Source organism: Bos taurus, chromosome 15 (genome assembly GCF_002263795.3).
Source record: "Bos taurus isolate L1 Dominette 01449 registration number 42190680 breed Hereford chromosome 15, ARS-UCD2.0, whole genome shotgun sequence".
NCBI classification, from domain to species: Eukaryota; Metazoa; Chordata; class Mammalia; order Artiodactyla; family Bovidae; genus Bos; species Bos taurus.
The window spans coordinates 33,900,865-33,924,086 of record NC_037342.1 but is presented as its reverse complement, the minus strand read 5'-3'; positions in this window follow the sequence as shown (position 1 = coordinate 33,924,086).

Here is a 23,222-nt window from a genome sequence, read left to right as displayed (position 1 = left end):
TCTTTCACTTAGCATAGTGTTTTTGAAAGTTCATCCATGTTGTAACATGAGTCAGTACATCATTCCTTTTTCTTTTTTGCCTTTTCAGCCCATGCTGTTTTATTGCCTATATATATATATATATATATATATATATATATATATATACACACACACAGGTGCAGAGTTTTCCAGCTCTTACAGCAGTTCCTTGTTACAGCAAAGAATAAAATTTCTTCTAAAATCCCAAAGATACATAGATTAGAAAGCAAGCAGCCTTTGACATTCAATGAAATTCTTTTTACATTGTCTCATACACCATCGGAGGGAGAAGATGCTGCAAAGTAAGGAAAAGCAAGCTACTGAAATAAAAGTCTATAAGAAGGTTATTCTAATATGAATATTTTAAATTACCAGTGATAGGTTGTTTTAAGTTAAGTAGCAACCCACTCCAGTGTTCTTGCCTGGAGAATCCCAGGGATGGGGGAGCCTGGTGGGCTTCCATCTATGGGGTTGCAGAGTCGGACACGACTGAAGCGACTTAGCGGCAGCAGCAGCAAGACTATTACTGTTTCTTAAGGGCTGATGATAATTTATTGCCAGAATACTTATCCCTGGAAGAAAAACATTTTAATCTATGGCATGGCATACCATCACCAAGGGCATCATTCTTTTTTGTGGCTCAATAATATTCCATCATGTGGATAAACTGTGTTTTGTTCACCCATTTATCAGTTGATGTACATTTGGGCTGTTTCTACCTTTTGGCTACTATGAATAACACTCTTCTCCTATGAACACATGTGTACAAGTTTTTCTATGAATATGTTTTCAATTATCTTAGGTATGTACCAAGGTGTAGAATTGCTGGATCATAGGGTAATTCTCTTTACAGCATCGGACCTTGCTTCTATCACCAGCCACATCCACAACTGGGTATTGTTTTTGTTTTGGCTCCATCCCTTCATTCTTTCTGGAGTTATTTCTCCACTGATCTCCAGTAGCATATTGGGTACCTACCGACCTGGGGAGTTCCTCTTTCAGAATCCTATCATTTTGCCTTTTCATACTGTTCATGGGGTTCTCAAGGCAAGAATACTGAGGTGGTTTGCCATTCCCTTCTCCAGTGGACCACATTCTGTCAGACCTCTCCACCATGACCCGCCTGTCTTGGGTGGTCCCACACGGCATGGCTTAGTTTCATTGAGTTAGACAAGGCTGTGGTCTGTGTGATTAGATTGACTAGTTTTCTGTGACTGTGGTTTCAGTGTGTCTGCCCTCTGATGCCCTCTCGCAACACCTACCATCTTACTTGGGTTTCTCTTACCTTGGACGTGGGGTATCTCTTCACGGCTGCTCCAGCAAAGCGCAGCCACTGCTTCTTACCTTGGACGAGGGGTATCTCCTCACAGCCGCCCCTCCTGACCTTGAACGTGGATTAGCACCTCTCAGCCCTCCTGCACCCACGCAGCCACCACTCCTTGGACATGGGGTTGCTCCTCTTGGCCGCCGCCCCTGGCCTCCGACGTCTAGTCAAGGCTATGGTTTTTCCAGTAGTCATGTATGGATGTGAGAGTTGGACTGTGAAGAAAGCTGAGCACTGAAGAATTGATGCTTTTGAACTGTGGTGTTGGAGAAGACTCTTGGACTGCAAAGAGATCCAACCAGTCCATTCTAAAGGAGATCAGTCCTGGGTGTCCTTTGGAAGGACTGATGCTAGAGCTGAAACTCCGATACTTTGGCCACCTCATGCGAAGAGTTGACTCATTGGAAAAGACTCTGATGCTGGGAGGGATTGGGGGCAGGAGGAGAAGGGGACGACAGAGGATGAGATGGCTGGATGGCATCACTGACTCGATGGACGTGAGTTTGAGTGAACTCCGGGAGTTGGTGATGGACAGGGAGACCTGGCGTGCTGCAATTCATGGGATCGCAGAGTTGGACACGACTAAGCAACTGAACTGAACTGAACTGAGGGTAATTCTGTTAAACTTTTTGAGGAATTTCTAAATGGTTCACACCATTTTATATTCTAACCATCAGTGTATGAGAGTCCCGATTTCTTCACATCCTTGTCAACATTTGTTATGTCCTACCTGAATCCCCTGGCAGTGGGTGTTTCTAGAACTTGGTGATTCTTGAACAAAGAAGTTAAAAGTGCTTGACTTTAGGACTTCCCTGGTGATCAGTGGCTGAGACTCTGTGCTCTGAATGCAGTCCCTGGTCAGGGAACTAGATCCCACATCCCGCAACTAAGAGTTCACATGTCTCAGCTAAAGGTCCTACGTGCCATAATGAAGACCAAAGATCCTGTGTGCCACAACTAAGACCCAGTGCAGCTAAATAAATGAATAGTTTTGTTTGTAAAGTGTTTGATGACAGACTTGTAAGTTTTCAGCTCTTTCATGCAGTGTCTTGAGGCAGGGCAAGTGTTTTGTTTTTTTTTAATCGTCCTAACCTTCCGTTTTTTTCATCTTTTAAATGAGAATAACAATAGGATTGTTAGGTTAATTAAATGAGATAATGCATGTCAAACTCTCAGCATGATGCCTGTACAGACAATACCTTGATAAATGATGACTCTCATTATGACCATCTTTCTTTGCCTACACACCTAGATCTCTGGTCATTGCATCGGTCATCTGGCCAGTTAACAAATACATCCAGAAAGCCCACCATGTGCCAGGCACAATTTTAGGAACTTGGACTATGGTGCCAAATAAGAAGAGACCTCACTGTAGGGAGCTAATATTCCACAAGGACAAGAGCCATTATAAACATGCACGTTCAAAAATGAAGAAGATAATTCTAGGATCTAGAAGAGCCTTGGGGCTTCCCTGGTAGCTCAGCTGGTAAAGAATTGCCTGCAGTGCTGTAGACCTGGTTCTATTCCTGAGTTAGGAAGTTCCCCTGGAGAAGGGATAGGCTACCCACTCCAGTTTTCTTGGGCTTCTTTGGTGGCTCAAATGGTAAAGAATCCGCTTGCAATGCGGGAGAGCTGGATATGATCCCTGGGTTGTGAAGATCCCCTGGAGGAGGGCATGGCAACCCACTCCAGTATTCTTGCCTGGAGAAACCCCATGAGCAGAGGAGCCTGGCAGGCTACAGTCCATGGGGTCGCAGAGAGTTGGACACAACTGAGCGACTAAGCACAGCACAGCATAAACAGCCTTGATCAAATAAAATAGGGTGAGGAAGGTGAGGGGCTGCTCAGTCAAGGCAAGGCTCTTGGAAGAGGAACACTGGAGAAAAGACCAAAACTGGAGGGACTTCCCTGGCTGTCCAGTGGTTAGGACTCTGCACTTCCGCTGCAGGGGGCATGGGTTTGATTGCTGGTGGGAGAACTAAGATCCCGCTGTGCACCACTCAGAAGTCTGGGGAAGTGGGTTCATACAGAAGGAACCTCAGAGTCCCTGTTGCAGGCACACTTTGAGGGCTGGTGGAACCAGTAGAAGTGCGGGGATGAGAGAAGGGAATGGCAAGTAGCTCCCCGCAAGAAGGAGGAGAAGAACCTGCAGAAACCAAAGTGCTGCGGAGGCGCAGAGCTGGGACCACAGCAAGGAGATGCATCTGACAGTGAAGCCTCCAGGAAGGGTGTCGGTGAAACTGGGCCAGACCCGAGCGTGATATTTGGCAGCAGTTCTGGGTACTAAACGTTCTCTGTCGTTGGCAGGAATTGAAGGAAGCTCACGGAGAGCCTCGACATGGCACGGCCCATCCTGAATAGCACCGTCACTCGCCCTGGGGCGGTCCTGTCCTGGCTCGGATTGCTTTATTCTGAGATGGAGCATCCCGTCACAGCCTTAGGAGAACATTGTGTATTGATACAGATGCTTGCACTTTGAAAAGTTGTGAGAAGGAAGCCTGGACCTCTCTGCCCCTCAAGGAATAATCTGGATGCGCTGGTGGGGTTGAATGCTCTTCCTGTGATGCCCCAGTGTCCAAACACAGGCACTGAGCAGGCATGGTAGAAAGCCAGTTGGCCCACGAGCTGGCCTGAGTGCTGCGACAATCTCCCTGGGCAATGCCAGTGGCCCTGGCAGACTCCAGGAGTATTCAAAGATGTGTGGTTAAGGGCAAAAAATGGTGACGAGCTCCAGTGTTCTCGCCTGGAAAATTCCATGGACAGCCTGGCGAGCTACAGTCCATAGGGTGGCAAAGAGTTGGTGGATACAACTGAGTCGCTGAGCACACACTCGTGCGTTTTGCCTGTGCTCTGGGCTCCACCACTGTCTAGCAAGTATGCTGCACAAAAAGAACTGAGCGTGGAGCCTGCCCCTTAGTAATCCCTCAACAAGGGTCACTTATCATTTATTATTATTTTTACTCCTTTTCCTGCACTACTATTTTAAGAGTCTCCATTCGTGAAAGTTCACCATGCTTTGAAAAGGAAGCGCAGAGGTTGAAGGGTGTCCCAAGATGGCTGTGACCAAAACAATGCTAAGAATCTGAAGACTGGAAGAAAAGGTGGGCATAGGAGTGGTGAGGATAGAACCTGGATAAAAGTGTGTTATTTTTTTAATACTAATTTTTATTTATTTGGCTGCCTGGGGTCTTATTTGCAGCACATGGAATCTTATTCATGGCTCCTAATTGCAGCTCCCAGGCTCAGTTGCTCCTCTGCACATGAGATCTTGGTTCCCTGACCAGGGATCAAACCTACTTCCCCTGCATTGCAAAGTGAATTCTTAACCACTAGACCACCAGGGAGGTCCCCAAAGAGTGTTACTAAACAGCTTTTCAAGTGTGAAAATCGAAGAGCTACAAGATGAAAAGGGGGAAAAAAACTAATATTTTCCTGGCAACCTACTGTATGCCAAATGCTGGACCAAGGTCTATATTTATTATTGCCTTTAATCCCATTACAATCCTCTGAGACAATGATGATGATGGTGGTAATGATGACGATTCCCATTTTACAGATAAGGAAACTGAAGCTTAGAGACCAAAGTCAAACACTAAGTGATACGCTGGTATCCGTCTGACTCCAATACTAATGACCTTTTCTGTATAACCTAATCAATAAAGCCCCAGCAAAACCTATGTCATTAATTACAGAGATTGTGAACTCCACAGGTCCAAGTATATTTTCTCAAAGGTTACAGCTGCACAATGGTAGTTCTCATGGAGCAGCTAATGTAGCCCAGGGAGACAGACATGTGAACATCTAAGTAGAATATTGGAATGATAAAGTCTCTTTATGTAACAAAAACAAACTTCCAGCAGAGCGCAGGGGAGGAAGGATTCTTTCTTCAAGGGCTGAGAAAGAGTCATCAGGGAGGAGGGAAAAACAAGTCTGGGGCCTTTTACAGAAGCAAGAATTTCAGATGAGGCTCTCTGGGATTTTCAGGTGGAAAGGCATGGGGAGGGCATTCTTTGCAGCTGGAGCAAATGAAGCTTTGCTATGGAGGTGGGAAGGCACATGGCTTGTCTGGGGAAAGACTTAGACCCACCAGACAGGAGCATGGTACAGGGTTCCCAGGGGCAGAGGAGCTGGAAAAAGTAGGGTGACTCCTGAAGGCAAGATGCCCTGCAGGACAAGCGGTGGATTTTAGACGCTGTCCTGTAGGCTTGTGACTAGCACTGCCAGCTTCTCAGTCTCGCCCTCCCTCACCCCTGGATCCAGCTGGTACCCAACGCAGGCTAGTTGACTTCAGTTTTCAAGTAGCTCGTGGTTCTCTCCCTGCCCTTCCTCCTTCACTGCTTGTTCCCTAAACAAGGTTCTCACGGTTCCCTACATGGACCATTGTCATGGCTTCCTTTCGTCCTCTCTGCTTAGTTATCCTTCCCCATCCCCTTCTACCCCCACCTGATCCACCCTCCAGGAAGCTGACAAAATGTTCTCTTTTATCCATAAATCTGATCGTGTCATCCCACCACTCAACAGTCCTTCATACCCTCTCAATCATTAACAAGACACAATCTGTCCCGCTTTCCTGGCTATGGGCGTTGTTCATAATTGGGCTCCCGCTGATCTGTCCCGCATCATCTTCTGTGGCTCCCCCTCCAGAACTGTGTGTTCTGGTAATGCTCAGTTATTTATAGCTCTCAGAATGTGTTACTATATTCTCCCGTGCTTTCAGATTTTGCACATTCCCGTTCCACCCGCCTACATCTGACCCCTACTCACTACCCCTTGCCCTTGACAGAGCCCACTCCCAAGCCACTAAGTCCTCCTTCCTCCATGAGCTCATCCTTCACTCCCCTGCACAGCCCGGATGATCCTTTCCTGAAACGGTCTCTATGCTTTGCACAACCTATCATGAAAGTAATTATCCAATTATACTGAACCAAATGTATGCAACAATTTATCCCCACACTTGACAATAGAGGAAACCACTATCTATTTCTTAAGATTTTTATTTGTGGGGGGCAGTTTTAGGTTCATGACAAAACTGAGGGCAAGGTACAGCAACTTTCTGTTAACCCTCTGTTCCCCCACTGGCAGAGCCTCCTCCATTGTTAACTTCCCCCAGCAGAGGGGGACTTTGGTTACAACCAACGGATCAACACATCGTTATCACTCAAAGCCCCTAGTTTACATTAGGGATCACTCTTGCTGTCGTACAACCTATGGGTTTGAACAAACATATAATGAACTACATCTACTAACGGAGCATCATACAAAGTGTTTTCACTGCCTTAACAATCCTCTGAGCTCTACTGGTTCATCCCTCCCCTGCCACTAATCCCTGGCAACTATTGATCTTTTTTATTCTCTCCATAGTTTCCCTTTCCAGAATGTTATACAGTTGGAATCATACAGTATGTAAGTCTTTTCAGAAACATTGTTTTTGGATGATTATATCCAGTGCCTGTCACATTACCTAGCAATAGTAGGTGCAAACTATTTACAGAATTAATGATTGATTTAGCTGATGTGTTTAGAGGAAGGATATCCAGTGATCTGAGGCATGGTGTAAATAATTAGACTCTAAGTTCCAAAAGAAGCTCTGCTCTCAGCTGTTTTGAAGCTAGTAGACTATGTCTGATTCCATTCATCTGTAGATGCCATCCCCAGGGCTGGCACGGTATTTTGTATATGATGGAGGCTCAATAAATATGGAATGAGGACATAGTCTATGCCTCAGAAGGCATATAGTAGACCAAGCCATGTTTCTGCAACCACGCTATTCTTGTCCTGTTCCTTCAGTTGTCGCCAAGAAGTCTTCCGACTCCAGTCATCTGTCCTTTCATTCATTTGTTCAAAAAAGCTATCCGAGGGGCTTCCCTAGGGGTCCAGTGGCTAAGACTCCTCACTCCCAATCCAGGGGTCCCAAGTTCCATCCCTGGCCAGGGAACTGCATCCCCCATGCCACAACTAAGAGTTTACATGCTACAACTAAAGATTCTGCATGATGCAACTAAGACCCTGGGCAGCTATATACATATATGTATATTTAAAGCTATCCTAGGTCAAGCTCTGTGTTATGATTTTTAACGGGAAACTTCTGGAAGAACAAGGCTGCGGTTGGATGCTGTATGGCCCAGGCTGAGCATCCCATGAGTACAGACGACTGCCTCAGAGTACAGACCACTGCCTCAAACCCAGACCTTGGTATACCAGGGAATTTTTCCTGCTCCTGCCTAGCTGACTATTCTAGCTCATCAGGAATTTCTCCACACTCTGGAGTCCTGTTGTACTCCAGCCAGAACCAGACTGTTTGGCATTAATTGCTCTCTAATTGTTTCAAGTGTGCTATTTTTATATACCCAGTCCCCTGCACTCTCCTTGCAAATGAGCCTGGTCTTCTAGTTTCACATTGCAACTGTGCCCCCAGCACTCAGGAGAAGCTTGCTGATTGATTTTTTTGCAAGCTGAAATATGGATCTGTCCTGAAACTCTGTTGCTATTTCCATCCCTGGCCTTCCCCCTCCCCACTCCCAGCATCTCCTTCCCGACTCCCAGCAACCCCCACTAACTATTTCTTCTGTTGCTGTCACCAACCTCTTTGTTCTCTCCAAAAGCACAAACCTTATTTCACTGACCATTGAAGCCATTGAAGCGCTCTCTCTCTCTCTCTCTCTCTCTCTTTTTTTTTTTTTTGCTAGTCCTCCTTTTGCATAAAGGGCTCTCTTAGCAAGAAATGTTATTCTTATCGGCTGCCTCATGATCTATTTTTATCTCTCCACGCAACTTGTTAAATACTTCTGGAATCAGTTCTGGTGAATGAAACCTTCACTTTGATTGGTTTTCTATGTTTTCAGTTTTATTATCTCAAGGTACAGTCAAAGGAAGGGAATTTGGGGAGAAAGAACTGAGGTGAGGTCAAGTGAGAAGAGAGGCTTCTTTCTGGAAAGGTGAGCTGAGTGATTGCCAACAGGAGGGCCTGGGGATGGGCAAGCACCCTGGCTCCCAGCTCCGGTGATTTGGTTTCGGGGGGGAAAAAGACAATAATGTGATAGCGACAGCTTGGAGCTCTGTTCAAAAGTGCTTCTTTGAGTTCTGAGCACTACAAAAGATTTTCTGAGAACTGCCAATATGGTGCTCCAGACTGTCTGAGCCTGCCTCTGTGTATGTTTAGCCACGAAGTCATGTCTGACTCTTTGTGACCCCATGGGCTGTAGCCTACCAGGCTCCTCTGTCCATGGAATTCTCCAGGCAAGAAGACTGAAGTGGGTTCCCATTTCCTTCTTCAGCGGGTCTTCCCGACCTAGGAATCAAACCCAAGTCTCCTACATTGCAGGCTTTTACACTGAGCCACCAAGGAAGCCTGCCTTGCCTATCCATAAAGTAGACTGAATAATAGACTCTGATAGATCTGATGGGTCTGTCGGGCCGGCTTTGACTGACCTTTGTCCAGGTGAGATCTCTTGGACAGACTCAAGCTGAGCATAACCCACAGATCTTCAAGGCCACTCCTTCTGTTGGGGAGGAGTGGTAGTGATAATTATTTTTCAAATCAATTCAACAGCATTGATTTGTTTCCTGGACTGATGGTAGCAGAGCATAAGGGTGAAAAGGCTGGGCTTGGCTTCAAATTAACCAGAGTGTAAATCACAGCTGCATTTCCTATAAGAATTTAGGTGGGTTACTTCCAGCATTCCCAACCTTTTTGACACCAGGGACCAATTTCATGGAAGACAGTTTTTCCACCGACCTGAAATGGGAGGCATGGTTTCTGGACAATTCAAGCCCATTTCTTGTATTGTGCACTTTATTTATATTACTATTACATCAGCTCCCTCTCAGATCATCATGCATTAGATCCGGAGGTTGGGGACCCTTGACTTAAACTCTCTGAACCTCAGTTTTTCCATAGATAATGGGCATCATAAGGCCCACTTCATTGGGTTCTACGAGGATTATTGAGACTGCAAAGCCCTTCCCTGGTGGCTCAGTGGTAAAGAGACCGCCTGCCAATGCAGGAGACCTGTGTTCGATCCCAGGATCAGAAAGATCCCCTGGAGAAGGAAAGGGCAACCCACTCCAGTATTCTTGCCTGGAGAATTCCATGGACAGAGGAGCCTGGCAGGCTACAGTCCTTGGGGTCACAAAGAGTTCGACACAACTGAGCAGCTAAACAACAACAACAACAAAGCCCTTAATGCTATGCCTGGTGTATGGAAAGGGCTCAGTGGTTGGTAGCTGTAATATTATTATCCCAACGGCAACTGTTTCCTTCTTCCTGACCATAAGTACACCCCAGTGCTTATCCAAACCCTTCAGGAACCCTGGACAAAGACATCTAAATAATAACCAACCTTGTGGACTCTCCCTGTGTATGCACTTGATTAGGGGAATTTAGAAAGGTCTCAGTGTGACCCGAGCCCTTTGCAGTGCCGCCTTGGGTGGTGGAAATTCACCTGGCCTTTTCTCTGAATACAGTCCAATTGTATCCAAATCCATGCCATAAAGTATTTTCCCCTCCTTGCCAATCAGTATGGTGATCCAGGTCACTTATCGCCTATCTGATGACAAACAAATGTATATTATCTGTTTGGTGACAGCGAATGTAGTCGATGGCTCAGATGGTACAGAATCCACCTGCAATTTGGGAGACCTGTGTTCCATTCCTGGGTTGGGAAGATCCGCTGGAGGAAGGCATGGCAACCCACTCCAGTATTCTTGCCTGGAGAATCCCCATGGATGGAGGAGCCTGGCGGGCTACAGTCCATGGGGTCACAAAGGGTCAGACACGACTGAGTGACTAAGCCGCAACAGCAGTGTAGTAGAGGGCTTTCCCTGGTGGCTCAGTGGGAAAGAATCTGCCTGCCAATGCAGGAAATGCGGGTTCGATCCCTGGGTCGTGAAGATCCCCCGTAAGAAGGAAATGACAACCCACTCCAATATTCTTGCCTGGGAAATCCCATGGACAGAGGAGTCTGGCGGGCTACACTACACAGAGTTGTAGAGAGTCAGACACGACTAAACAATGTAGTACGGATGTAAAGAGCAGTAATCTGAAGATGGAAATCCCTGGATTCAGACAATGCCTCCAGATGCAGCCACAGAGAACGAACATGTGGACACAAGGGCAGGTGGTGGTGGTGGCACGAAGTGGGAGGTTAGGACTGACATATACGCACTACCTTGTGTAAAACAGCTAGCTAGTGGGAAGCTGCCGTGTAGCACAGGGGGCTCAGCTGGGTGCTCTGTGATGAGCTATCAAGGTGGGATTGGGGAGTGCGAAGGAGGCTCACAAGGGAGGGGATATATGCATGCATGTGCTCTCAGTTGCTCAGTCATGTTCAACTCTTTATATACAGTTCATTCGCTCTGTTGTACAACAGAAACTAACACAACATTATAAAGAAATGATACTCCAATTAAAAAAAACAAAAATCAAATGATGTCCCCATATTTACCATTATTTGCCCTTGGATAGTAATCCAACATTGCTAAGAGAGCTTTGGCTTCCTTGTCTGCAAGTGGGGATAATAAAATAATACACGATTAAGAGGCTCAGCACAGTTTCTGGCACATTGTGATCATTCAATAGATGGCAGCGTTAGTTATAGTTAAAGAGTGGAGGTAACTGATGACGTGGCTCCATCCCCCAGACACCTGCTGCTTTTTGACCCTTCCTTGAAAGTGTCCGGTGCCCTTCTTCACACTCAGCACTTGAAGCTATACTTGAACCCAAATGAGTCTGCAAACAACCTCATCGGAGCACTTCAGGTTACTGTGTCTTCATCAGCTAAACTGGGCTCAGCAGTGCTCAAGAAGCTGGCAAAACTCCTCTGGCTGACTTGGCACTGCAGGAAAACAACACTGCCAAGCGATTCCTCCCCACAAAGGCTGCAGACACTACCTCTCAGGATGCACAGCAAATCCTACACACCCAGACAAGCTCCTAATTAACGACGCATAATCAGTGTCTTTCAGACAAGCACATGCTATTCTCTGCCCAGCTAATTAACTGCACTAAACCCTCCGTGGTGGGAGATGGAGCATGGCTTAGCAAAAAAGCCTGTTAGAACCAGCCTAGGTTCAGAGCTCAGAAGATGCAGAGTTCTGATCCAGGTTATCCCTGGGCTGATGGAGTCCTAACACGGTCGCTCTCCCTCTCTGAGCCTCGCTGTGAGTAGGACCACAGGGACCTCAAACCTCTTAAGGTTATTACAACAGAGGCAGTCATGACCATCCCTGGGACAGCACTCAGACAGCTGTAGGGATCCACACAGATGCACGTGACAATTACTCCTGGCCTCCGCAGCGACGTTTTCTAGGCAGAAATGGTGGTCAACCTCAGGCAAAAATGATGTGTGATTGTGCCTTCTAAGCTGTGGGCTTTATACCCGTCACCCACACCCAGTAGGAAAAGAAAGCTTCTCTAAGGATCTCCCAAGGGGCTCACCCAGACTGTGAATGGCTGTGATTCTGGGTTGATCCAATTCAGAACACCCAGGATTCATTCTCCTTCCTTTCCCAGACAAAATACAGTCCTCCCAGTATATCTCCCCTCAGACAGCTCCACCCTTTCTTTTCTGTTCCTCTCTCCCTTCCCCCGCCCCTATACTTCACCCCCCTCACCCCTGTTAAACTACCCTCTCCTCCATCACATCCTCTGAAGACACGCAACTTCCCTTCTTCAGAGAGATCTAGTTAATCTGGTGGAATATTCCTTGCCAGTTTGCCAGCTGAATACCACCATTCTCCTCCCTCAGCTCGCCCCCAGGTAATTTAGTTATATTAATAGAAGCCTCCTGGGAAGAATATGAGACTCTCATGTGACACTGGAGATTACCGGCTTGTTCACCCCCGCTGGAATTGCCCTGAGCAACTGTGCTGATGGGGGGGTCAGCTACAAACTGGCACTCGCCGTCTACGTCTTCCAGATCAAATCATGTGCTGCTGCACCTGCTGACCTTCAATACCTCCTGAAGGAGTTCAGGGTGGAGGGCAGCAGTGAGGGGCTCTGTGCTCGGAGAAACACTGGCAGGCCAGGTCTTCAGATTGTTGGGTATTCTGAGGAGCTGATTTTATGAGCCCAGTTCTTGTATCTCCTCCTATCTAGAAAAGCATTAAAATCCTCAGGGTGACACTGTCCCTCGTGACTAGCAATGGCTTCACAAGACTAGTAGAGATCTCCTGGGGAAATATGTGCCTGATTGCATGTATTTTCCCTTCACCAAAAATCATATAAAATCATATATCCTGACCGTCCCCCTGCCTCTTTGGAGCAGTTTCTCAAGGCTGTCTGAGGCGAGCTGCAGTCCTCATTTTGCCCCCAGTAAAACTTCATGTGTAACCCGCATGTTATGCATTTTTTAAGTCAACAGGAGCTTGAGTGATCATGGAAGCAAAAAGCCAGAAGTGTCACTGGGTGCACAGTTGATCATGGAGATGAACACAGAACGGGGTTATAAGGTGGAAGTTACAGTCAGCAGAGAATGGGACATGATGTGAGCAAAGACAAGATCCTTGAAGTTATCATGTGTTGGAGCTGGAGAGCTGGCTCGACATGGACAGAATAGAGGGACGAGAGAAAACAGGAGTCCCTTCTCTTCGAAAGACCGCGTTCTCTCCTTCCCCCTCATGCACCATCCAAAGCCTTTCTGGCCACAGAGATGGCTCTTGTGACAACAATTACTAGCATAAACAGTAACTTTTATTTTCCCACCAAGTTCCAGGCAGAAAAGGAGCAGCTGACAGGGCCTCACCTGAGAATCTGGCCGTGGAATCAACTGCACAGAGGAGGGTTATTCCACATTATGACAGTCAGGGGTCGTCTTCCAAGATAGTGTGTGTGCATGCTAAGTTGCTTCAGTCGTGTCCAACTCTTTGTGACACTATGAACTGTAGCCTGCCAGGCTCCTCTGTCCATGAGATTTTCCAGGCAAGAATACTGGAGTAGGTTGCCATGCCCTCCTCCAGGGGATCTTCCTGACCCAGGGATGGAACCTGCATCTCTAATGTCTCCTGTATTGGCAGGTCGGTTCTTTACCACTAGTACCAAATGGGAAGCCCAGTAATAGAGAGCAACTGATGGTTACTTGGTTCCATGCATGAAGGATGCCCATCATCTAAACAGCATCTCACTTTGCATTGCACCTCCATCTCTCTCTCTCTCACACACACACATGCACATGCACACACACACACGTTTGAAACTGGGAGCAGGTGGACCGTGGCCCATTGTTGCTAAATACCACAGAGAGAGACAAAGGCCCAGAAAAAGAGACTTTATGCTTTATACATTTAGCAGGGTGCCCTGTCTCTCCTCCCTGTCTGTCTGCTGTAGTTGTGGCTCAGGTCTTCCCTGCCCCCTTCTCATCCACACCGGTGGTCTGCGGTGGGCCCTTCGCAAGATGGCTGTTCTGGGATGCTCAGTAGGGGGATGTTCCAAACCATTGCCTGGCCGCTAAAACCCTCCCCTGTACTGGGGTTGCCATTACCTTGAAGATTTCATTGAAACAGGGTCCAAAATCTCCATTCCCACTGCAGCCGAAAAACAAGAATATCACTGAATATCCTCTCGGTCGTGGCTGAATTTTTCCTTGTTCCTGTCTCACTCCTGAGTATGTGATCACCTTTCCTTAAGGACTCACCGTCCCTCCCCTCCACTGCCCGCTGGACATCCTGGATCTAGCCATCTCTTCATTCTCCAGAGGCTGCCACAGCCAGGTGCTGTGTTGAGCAGACTTTTCTGAAGAGTTGGGGTGACACAGACAGGTAACGAACAGTACAGGGAACGCAGTATATTACTTAAGACTGAATATTAACTATTCCAGTTTTCATAATTCCCTGGGGCCATTTATGCCACTAGAAGGATTTCAAAACCACTAGGCATCACAGGATGCCTTTCTGATTTGCTTGTTATCAACCTCTTGCAGTGTAGCTGAGACGTTCCCCCTTCTCTCTCTCCCCTTCCTAGCTAGATTGCCCTACCCGCACATTTTTATGCATTTGGGGGGAGAACAAATTAGCTACCTCTTACACCCTCTCAGCCGTATCCTAAGGCCCAAGGGACATCTTTTCACAGCCCAAAGCAATGCAACAGAGTTGTTCTAAACCTGTGCTGCCCAGGACTCCCCTGGTGGTCCAGTGGCTGAGACTCTGCTCTCTCAATGCAGGGGGCCTGGGTTCAATCCCTGGTCAGAGAACCAGATCCCACATGCCCCAACTAAAGATCTCACACGCTGCAACAAAGATCAAAAATCCCACATGCTGGGCTTCCCTGGTGGCTCACTGGTAAAGAATCCACCTGCCAATCAATGCAGGAGACACAGGTTAGATCCGTGATCCCGGAAGATCTCACATGTTATGGAGCAAGCAAGCCTATGCGAACTATTGAGCCTGTGCTCTAGAGCCTGGGAGCCACAACTAGTGAAACCCACATGCTCAGGCCCTATGCTTCACAACAAGAGAAGCTACTGCAATGAGGAGCCCTCGCACTGCGCCGGAGAGAAGCCCCTGCTGGCCGTAACTAGAGAAAAGTCTGCACAGCGATGAAGACCCAGCACAGCCAAAAACAAATGAATAAAAATTTATATATAAAGATCCCACATGCCACCACTGAGACCTGGTGCAGCCAAATACATGAATTAATTTGCAAAAATCTGTGCTCTCCAGTATTTGAATTTAAATTCATGAAAATGAAATAAAATGTAAAATTCAATTCCTTAGTTGCTGCAGCCTCCTTTCAAGTGCTTAGTAGCCACATTTGGCTAGTGGACAGCAGAAAGCTCTATTGGAAGGCACTCTAGCTGAATCGAAGTCAATTTCTCCCCTAAGAGACTGTGTCACTGGCTGTTTGCTAGCCTTTTTTGCTGCCTTCCTCATTAATGTTTATTGAGTCCTTTTTGCAGTGTAAAGCACTTTTCACGTGTTATTTCATTTAATTCACATGATGGTTCTTGAAAGTGGGAAGTGTTTTTCTCATTGCTCTTAGAAGCCTGAAGTTTGGACAGTCAGTGCATCTGGTCCACATCCTTATCTCAAGCCATAGGCTCAGGGTTCGTGACGGAAAAGATAATAGGCACCAGGTTGGGAGAGGCAAGAAGGAAAGGGCTTTGTCAACTACAAGCGTGCATGCTCTGTCACTTCAGTCGTGTCTGACTCTTTGCAACCCCATGGACTGTAGCCCGCCAGGCTCCTCTGTCCATGGGGAGTCTCCAGAGAAGAATACCGGGGTGGGTTGGCATTTCCTTCTCCTTTGTCAACCACATGTATTATAAAACTGTAGGAAGAATTTTCTTACTCTTAAGGGTTCAGTCCCATAGGGTTACTGCAAACGAAACAAAGACTATTTTTCGAGGGGGTGATTTTTACTTTGCTCTGATGGATGCCCTTGCTTCTGGCAAGGGCCCTGACAGAAACCCCAATGGAGAGAGATAGAGCTTGCCTTCCAGGAAACCAGCAGCAAATGGAGACCAAAGTGGTTAAAAATCTATCAGTCCTCCCCAATACCAGCTGCTCCCAATGCTTCCTTCTGCTCTCTGGTCTACAGATCAGCCCACCAGGCCAGAACGGTCTCCTCCTGCTCGGGACAACTCAGTGTTTCTGTAGGTTGACGCAGCAACTGACCCAGTTCCATCAGCTCCCAGGGGAGGCCTCGGTTCAATGGTAGCGCCATCTGCTGGCTGTTTTTTCATGCTGCAGCCTGCTCCTGGGCTCCTTGTTGAATCTAATGTCCAAGTTTTGGTCCCTAGATCATTAACATCACCTGATGCTTGTTAGGGGTTTCTCAGGTGGTGCTGGTGGTAAAGAACCCTCCTGCCAACGCGGGAAACACAAGAGACTGTGGGTTCAACCCCTGGGTCAGGAAGATCCCTTGGAGGAGGGCATGGCAATCCACTCAAGTTTTCTTGCCTGGAGAATCCCACGGACTGAGGAGCCTGGTGGGCCAGAGCCCACGGGGTCAAAAAGAGTCAGACACAGCTGAGCACGCAGCACCCATGGCACTTACTAGAGGCGCAAATTCAGACTCCAGTCCAGGCCTGAATCAAATGGTAGGGTGGGTCTTAACTATTTGTGTGTTAACAATCCCTCAAGTGATCCTGACTCACACTAAAGCTTGAGAATCACTGATCTGGGAGGTCTAAACCCACCGGTTAGTCATCCATTCATCAAGTAAACAGTCATTTTTTAAAAGTAAAATGTAATTAATTTACAAAAAATTATAATTTATTTACAGTGTTGTGTTTTTAGTGTACAGCGAAGTGATTCAGATATATATATACACACACAGTTTTTCAGATTCTTTTCCACTGTGGTTTATTAAGATATTGAATATAGTTCCCAGTGCTATGCAGTAGGACCTTGTTGTTTATCTAGTTTATATACAGTTGTTTGTGTCTGCTAATCCCAAACTCCTGATTTATCTCTCCCTGACTTCCTTTCCTCTTTAGTAACCATAAGTTTGTTTTCCATATCTGTGAGTCTGTTTCTGTTGTGTAAATAATTTCATTTGTGTCATATTTTGGGTTCCACCTAGAAGTGACATCACTGATTTGTCTATTTGTCTTTCTCTTTCTGTCAGGTCAACAGTCATTAGCGAGCATCTTCTAGGTAAACCTGACTCACATGTACACACAGAATGTAGCATCTCTTTCTGCATCCTGTTCATTTGGGAAGAGAAGCACTAAGATTATCCTCATTTTTCAGACAAGGAAGAAGAGAGAACAGAAGGTCCGGGACCACACATCTAGTAAATAGCAAGGTGGAGGCCCCTGCTCCTGTCCTTGCGTGTCAGAGCTTGGGATTATTCACCAAACAGCAGTTCACCGACTGTCCTAGGTTGGCTTGTGGTTTGTTTTGGGGGTGGAGGAAGTGGGAAGGGAGAAACTTCCCCAAATCACCCTCCACTGAAGCTCGTCACGCTGCTTGTGGTGGCCAACACTTTGTAGGGTAGATGTTCATTTTAGAAGTGACAGGCTGCCTGGTTATCCCTCTACTCTAACCTTGCGCCTTCTGTCTCCGGTCCTTCTCTTCCACTGATGATGTATGGCTTTACTGCGTGAGCTGTGACGGGGAAGGAAGCAAAGAGTTCAGCGTGCTGCACGCGTCGTGCTAAAGGCACAACTTAGGGGCTTTTAGGGAGGCAGGAATTTAACTCCAGCTGTCTAACTGGGGGTTAAGAGGGAAAAATAATGGGATTAAACAGTAGCAGAGGGTTTTCTGTGGTGGTGCAGTGGTTAAACTTTGCTTGCATGCCTCTCGGCAAAAACAAAACAAAACATAAAACAGAAGCAATCAATAAAGACTTTAAAAATGTTCTATGTTAAAAAAAAAAGGCAGAAGCAGAAAAATGTTGATGGAAAGGAGGAAAAACAGAGGACCAACTCGGCCTCCTCTTTCACAATTTGGCAGCCTCTGGGGCAGCCCTTCCAGTACAAGACGTGCTGTTCTTCAACAGGGAACAGTTGAGAGCCCCTGTTATGTGCTGGGCACTACACGCCAGGTCCCTGCCTTCAAGGGACAGCCTGCTTTGCAGGGAAGTAGAGACACAGAGGGGGCTTCTTCGGTGGCTCAGCGGTAAAGGATCCACCTGCAATGCAGGAGGCACAGGAGATGCGGGTTTGATCCCTGGGTCAGGAAGATCCCTTGGAGGAGGGCATGGCAACCCACTCCAGGATTCCTGCCTGGAGCATCCCATGGACAGAAGAACTTGGCAGGTTGCAGTCCATAGCGTCTCAAAGTCGGACACGAGTGAAGCAACTCAGCATGAATGCATGCATGCAGAGACACAGGGCTTACAAACATGTAGAGAAGGCTTCCCTCGTGGCTCAGTGGTAAGGAATCTGCTTGCCAATGCAGGAGACATAGGATCAATCCCTAATCCAGGCCGATTTCCACGTCTCAGAGCAACGAAGCCCATGCACCACAACTTTGAGCCTGCGCTGTAGAGCCCAGGAGCCGCAATGGCTGAGCCCACGTGCTGCAACTGCTGAAGCCCAAGAGCCCTAGAGCTTATGCTTCACAAGAGAAGCCACCACGACGAGAAGCCCACGCACGACAGCTAGAGAGTAGCCCTGCTCACCAACTAGAGAAAAGCCTGTATGGCCACGAAGACCCAGCACCGCCAAAAATAAGTAAATAAGTACAGTTTCTTGAAAAACATGTAAATATTCCCGTGGTTAAAATTTCCTTGGCCATAAACATATTTTAACCAACAAATTGCCACATTTTTATGATAATGATAACTCTATGGCGCATTTAGCTAAATGCTAGACAGTGTTCTTAGGTGGAAATGGGACCAGCGGTGCTGAGCAAGTTACCACCAGCCAGGCCCATGGCAGTGAAACCCCCGGCCTGCCAGGAAATTCCCCTACCACGCTGAAACGTCCCATTTCTGGTCTTCAGCTTTTCAGGCCTGGAAATTGGCTTTTATGAGTTCTATCTCTGCTTATCTGCCTCATACCTATCAGACTCACAAACAAATGTATTAACCAGAGAGGCAAGATACCCATTTATAGTCAGATCTATTACCACTGAGTGGTTGCTGGTCATGCTCGTGGGTCAGCCAACACATCCTCTGTCCTTGTGAAAATCTGTAGGTGAAATCATTTTCAGTCACTTGGTAGTTGTGTTAGCAGCTCAGCTGTGTCTGACTCTTTGCAGCCCCATGGACTGCCCCACCAGGCTCCTAAGTCCATGGATTCTCCAAGCAAGAATACTGACGTGGGTAGCCATTCCCCTCTCCAGGGGATCTTCCAACTCAGGGATCAAACCTGCATCTCCTGCACTGAAAGCAGATTCTTTACCATCTGAGCCACCAGGGAAGCCCTCAGTCACTTGGTAGGTGTAGAATCAGAACAAGGGGTATCAGACGGCAGTATTGGGACAAGTCAGAGGGATGTGTGATCTGATGCTTTCTCATCTGTGGCACTGAAGACATCCTTGAGATGGCTCACAACACTGGCCTGATGCCTCCCATGAAGGATTCAGGGTACCCTCCATCCCGGTTGGAGGCTGGAGACACATGTATGGCTGCCCACCCCGCTTCTGCCTCCTTGCATGATTTCAGCCAGAGTTCAGTGCAAGACATCAGGTTCCAGCTTTAGTGTCAAATTTTCTGGTTTCTTTGATTGCCCTTGCCTTGCCCAGTCCCAGGGTTATATTTACAACTCTGTCTCTCAAGGTAGTTTCATCAGCAGATAGGTCAGTCTCAGCAATGCTGTGCAATTTTTAAGTTGCCCTGTTAGGCAGATGGCTTTCTCCTGACCATGTTCCCCAGGGTCAAGGCTGCCCTCGCTGCCAACTGGTCCACAAGACAGCTCAGGCATCTGCTCTCAAGCCCCTCAAATCAGTAAATGAGTGTTGCAGAACTGAAAAGGGTTCTGCTCTGCGGATTAATACATTTAGAATCGAAAACTGTTGCAACACCATCACTAACTTACTTTGGGACGTTTGATTGATCACAATGGGTTTGCTCTCTTCTTCTCCAGGTGTAAATTGGGAGAATTATCTTTTCTCCTCCACCTTTGCCTCAAGAGGACTTGAGGCAGATGTCCATGACTGCTGCCAAGGGTTGAAATTCTGTCAAGCAAGTGTGGATCAATGTTCTTCATCTTTTCTCCATTCTCAGTTCAGTTCAGTCGCTCAGTTGTGTCCAGCTATTTACGACCCCATGAATTGCAGCACGCCAGGCCTCCCTGTCCATCACCAACTCCCGGAGTTCACTGAGACTCACGTCCATCGAGTCAGTGATGCCATCCAGCCATCTCATCCTCTGTCGTCCCCTTCTCCTCCTGCCCCCAATCCCTCCCAGCATCAGAGTCTTTTCCAATAAGTCAACTCTTCGCATGAGGTGGCCAAAGTACTGGAGTTTCAGCTTTAGCATCATTCCTTCCAAAGAAATCCCAGGGCTGATCTCCTTCAGAAAGGACTGGTTGGATCTCCTTGCAGTCCAAGGGACTCTCAAGAGTCTTCTCCAACACCACAGTTCAAAAGCATCAATTCTTCGGTGCTCAGCTTTCTTCACAGTCCAACTCTCACATCCATACATGACCACTGGAAAAACCATAGCCTTGACTAAACAGACCTTTGTTGGCAAAGTAATGTCTCTGCTTTTCAATACGCTATCTAGGTTGGTCATAAGTTTCCTTCCAAGAAGTAAGCGTCTTTTAATTTTATGGCTGCGGTCGCCATCTGCAGTGATTTTGGAGCCCAAAAAAATAAAGTCTGACACTGTTTCCACTGTTTCCCCATCTATTTGCCATGAAGTGATGGGACCAGATGCCATGATCTTCGTTTTCTGAATGTTGAGTTTTAAGCCAACTTTTTCACTCTCCTCTTTCATCAAGAGGCTTTTGAGTTCCTCTTCACTTTCTGCCATAAGGGTGGTGTCATCTGCATATCTGAGGTTATTGATATTTCTCCCAGAAATCTTGATTCCAGCTTGTGCTTCTTCCAGCCCAGCATATCTCATGATGTACTCTGCATATAAGTTAAATAAGCAGGGTGACAATATACAGCCTTGACATACTCCTTTTCCTATTTGGAACCAGTCTGTTGTTCCATGTCCAGTTCTAACTGTTGCTTCCTGACCTGCATACAAATTTCTCAAAAGGCAGGTAAGGTGGTCTGGTATTCCCATCTCTTTCAGAATTTTCTCCATCCTAAGAAAGATAATAAAGCAAAAAAGCTCCTAGGCATTGAAAGATCTGATCTGTTTTTCAGTTCCATCATGTCAGTGTTTCAAAATACAGGAAGAAGCATTTCATCCCACCAAGCTCTTGAGAATAAGATAATGTCTGTATTTTGATGGCTCAAAGTTTCTGTTGATCAATCTGTACCATTATTTTGGTTCTCAGTTCATTGCCTGTGTATGGTTTAAATACTCAGAGAAGATTTTTCAAAATATAGGAATTAGGACTGGAAGACAGATATGAAATGAAATGGTTGTTTCTCTACTTGAGTTTAGGGATTCCTGGCTCTTGGGCAAGGAAGCCCTGGTGCTCACGAGATTGTGGGTTACCCTGACAGCGAAGTCAAACCTCATGATGCCAGGCCCGCTGGACAAAGGGTCTAGGAACTCGGCCACTGCTCTTCTTCCCCAGTGGATAAGTCACCCCCGGGACATTGTCTTCAAGGGTACACTAATTGGTCAACCCTGTATCTTGCAGAAGAGGTCCTGGCTGTGTTCGTGCTCTGCCCTCTAGCCAGCTACCCTTATACTTTCTCCTTCACGCCGGGTGTCTGGGTTCCTAAGAACTTGAAAAGTATAATCAGTTGTTGAGATTTTCAAAAGATGGACATAACAGGCAAAAATCCATTTTGAAGCCTAGGGCTCGAGTAGCAATAATAACATAAGGACAGTTTCTAATCAGTAATCCTCTCCTTAGAATATTTCTTGATAATCTCCCTTCCTGCCTTCCTCCCCTGTCTTTGTTTGTCTGCCTCCTCCTTCTTTGACTAAAATATCTAAATGAAAAAAATTTTAAAGAAAATTGTATAATCTATTAATTTTATTTTTTATTTATTTTTAACTTTTCTATTGAAATATATAATTGACTTGCAATATTATATTAGTTTCAGGTACACAACATAGAGGTGTTTTTTTTTAATAGTATTTTTTTTTCAGGATGGCATCTCTATTTTAGTTATTTATTTTGGTTGCACCATGCAGCATGTGGGATTTAAGTTCCTCAACCAGGGATCCAGCCAGAGCCCCCTGCATTGGGAGCATGGAGTCTTAACCAGTGGACCATCAGGGAAATCCCAAGATTTGATGTTTTTTAATATTACAAAATGATCACTAGGTAAGTTCATCTGTCACCATACAGAGTTGTTACAAGTTTATTGACTAAATTTCCTATGTACACACTTCATTCCTCTGACTTATTTATTTTATGACCTGCAGTGTAATCTCCTTCACCTATCTTGCCCATCCCCCACCCCATCCCCTCTGGTGACCACCAGTTTGTCCTCTGTATCTATTTCTGCTTCCGTTTTGTTAATTTTAAATGTAGGAGAGTTGAGCATTTTGCATCACCTAAAAGGAAAAGCATGTGTGTACATAGAAAAATGATTCCCAATACTCAACTTGAGTCTAAACTTTTCTTTTTGACTTTCAAACTTTTTCCTAATTTAGTGCCGTGCTGTGTAGGCAACTCTATTTCCAGTCCTCCCCCAGGGTGGAGGTTAGGTTCTGGCCAGGAGTGTCTCCCTAAGGACCTTGACTTTCAGTCTGGGTGGCCTTCTGTAGGACAAGCATATGTTCTAATACCAACTGGGTCATTTGCCAGTACTAGCTAATCTTTCAGCCTCTCTGGACTTCAGTTCTTTCATCAGTAGATTAATGCCTGTCCAGCCTAACTCATAGTCAGAGGGAGGATACAATTACAAAATGAAGCAGTGGTTACAAGGAATGTTCAGGGTTATAGAAGTTTTGTGTGAATGACAGTGTTTCCTGACCTCCTGAACAAGTTTCCCCTTTTTCCTGGTCAACCAATTCCAATTCATCTTTCAGTAATCACTATCGTCCCCACTCTTTTTTCTTTCTTTTAAATTTGTTAGCTGCATTGTGAGGCATGAAGGATCTTAGTTCCTTGACCAGGGATTGCACCCACTCCCCCTGCACTGGGGAGAATCTTAACCACTGGACCTCCAGGGAAGTCCCTCTTTTCTTTTTATTGAGAAAATAATTAAACATATACAAAAGCAGAGAGAATAGCATAATCAATTCCCAGCTTCAATGACTGCAACATAGACAGTCTTGTTTCATTTATTCTCCCATCTGCTCCCCAGATATATATTTTTTTAATCTCAGATAAAAGATAAGGACTCTTTTTAAAAAATAAATAAACACAATATCATAATATGCTTTTAAAATGAACAGTAGTTCTTAATG